Here is a 2,143-nt window from a genome sequence, read left to right as displayed (position 1 = left end):
GCAATAACCTTAAAGATTTATCATGTATCAGTACTTTCAGCTGTTCACAATTGTTAATAATTACACATTTAGCAACTATGGACGAAATGCCTAAAGAGCTTACTTCTGCAGGAAATGATTAAACAACAATAAAGAGTTTAACACAGTAATTGGCACTGCCAAGACTGGCACACAGACAAGCAGATGAATTAAATGCAACGTACCGAAATCCGTGAGGATCAAAAAACCAACACCACAATGCAGATCTTGGTACGGCGTGAAGCAAAAGTGATGCACTCTGACAGTTATAATAACAGCCTTCTTACCACTAACTTCAAACTGTAACACATATAATTGTGTAACGCCACATACCAAAACTAAACTCCTCCCGAACAGACCATGAAGGCCCAACGGTACCGACCGGCCGCCGTGTCATCCTCAGACCACAGGCGTCACTGGATGCGGATATGGAGGGGCATGAGGTCAGCACACCGCTCTTCCGGCCGTATGTCAGCTTCCGAGACCAGAACCGCTACTTCTCAATCAAGTAGCTCTTCAATTTTTATCACAAGGGCTAAGTCCACCCCGCTTGCCAACAGCGCTCGGCATACCGAATGGTCATCCATCCAAGTGCTAGCCCAGCCCGACAGCACTTAACTTCGATGTTCTGACGGGAACCGGTATTACCACTGCGGCAAAGCCGTTGACAGTGTAACGCCACAGGATACTAAAAATTCATCCAAGTTCTACCTTGGTAGCTCATGGAAGGCAAACCACCTGTGTAAATGGTCAGTAGACTACCAGCTAGGGGGAAATACCGAGCGAGTTTCAGCAAAAATGGACACTGTGGCAGCTGAGCGAAGCATAATGACATCTTGGAAGCGACAGATACCGTCATACTAGTGATAACAGTAGAATTTCTTAAGGAAGGCTATATACAATGCAATTTTAAACATTCAGCTGTCGAGCCAGCAGAAAAGGGGCTCTAAAGGGAGAAGTTGCGGACGTCTGAAGTCAATAGTTGCGCTGACAGCGAGGAAAAGAACAGGATACATGATGACCATCCATACGGCCCCAGAGTTCACGAGAAACACAAACATAAGTACCACACCCTTCGTAACACATGTCTTATTGTTGATTGATGAGTGCTGGTTCCGACTGTCCAGTGTATGTCTCACCCTTCTGTCAGTACCAATTATCCAATGAGAGGGGCGACTATTGAGGGTGACCCTCGGCATGCCTAGCTGTCTTTGATCGTCTATCGAACCACGAGTCCGACTGGAAGGATGCTGCTGCTACCAACTGCACTGCCAGCATCCGAGACCACAGTGATGGGGCGCAGAGACCACATCACCCTGAAGGCCTGCTGTAGACATCCTGCGTGACCTGGACACTGCCTGTCATCTGCCATCAAGTGGGTCGGCACCACTGCTGCCCATCCCGTTCCTTTGGTAGAGATCAATGTTGCTGGCTGCTGGTTCCTAAACAGGGGGCTGAGAGCTGGTCCCTGTGTGCCTGCAAGTACTTCATGCGGAAATGAGTCGCGACTCCTGAGAGCATCTCCGACGTCCATGAGAGTACCTCAGGGATCGTTACGCAAAGCTGGATACCGTCATATTCCGCGGTCGACAGCCACCCTTGACGTAGTAGCTGCCACATGACGCTTAGATGTGATGGCATTATTATGTATCGAATGCACACTGGACTTCCACTGCTGACAAGGCAGTGTTCCACCTGTCTAGGTGAGGTGCGGCACTGTGGAAGACAAACCTGTATTGCTGCCTAGTAAATGTGACAGTATCAGTGATGTGCCCTTGGCGCTCTCGAGCATAACTATGACCTCACCAATGCAACCTGCCCAGCCCTCTCCTGATGACTGCAGGAGTCTGGGACTGTGGACCCCTATAATAGTTATGGCGAGCATATATGATCAGTAATGTAATGCGAAATATTTAGCATATTGATCAAAATTGGGTGTGAGATCATAATTGTGCAGCACTTCACAAGTTTGACATACTAGCCAGTAAACAACCTGATAACTGCATTCGCAAAATGGCAAACAACCAGAGCACAATTCTCCATGTGACACGTATCCTTATAACTGAAATGAAGGCTCAAAGCATTTACCCTTATTTAAGACTTTATTTAAAAAAAAAAATATATC

The 2,143-nt window shown here is 47.2% G+C and overlaps 1 pseudogene; it reads right to left on the bottom strand.

The window, feature by feature from the left end:
• Positions 1-569: 569 nt before the first annotated feature.
• On the bottom strand, positions 570-687 carry LOC124796912 (annotated as a pseudogene).
• Positions 688-2,143: the final 1,456 nt, after the last annotated feature.

This window comes from Schistocerca piceifrons, chromosome 4, assembly GCF_021461385.2.
Source record: "Schistocerca piceifrons isolate TAMUIC-IGC-003096 chromosome 4, iqSchPice1.1, whole genome shotgun sequence".
In the NCBI taxonomy this organism is placed as follows: Eukaryota; Metazoa; Arthropoda; class Insecta; order Orthoptera; family Acrididae; genus Schistocerca; species Schistocerca piceifrons.
The sequence above is the reverse complement of the archived record's forward strand: the minus strand, read 5'-3'. Positions and strand labels throughout refer to the sequence as shown.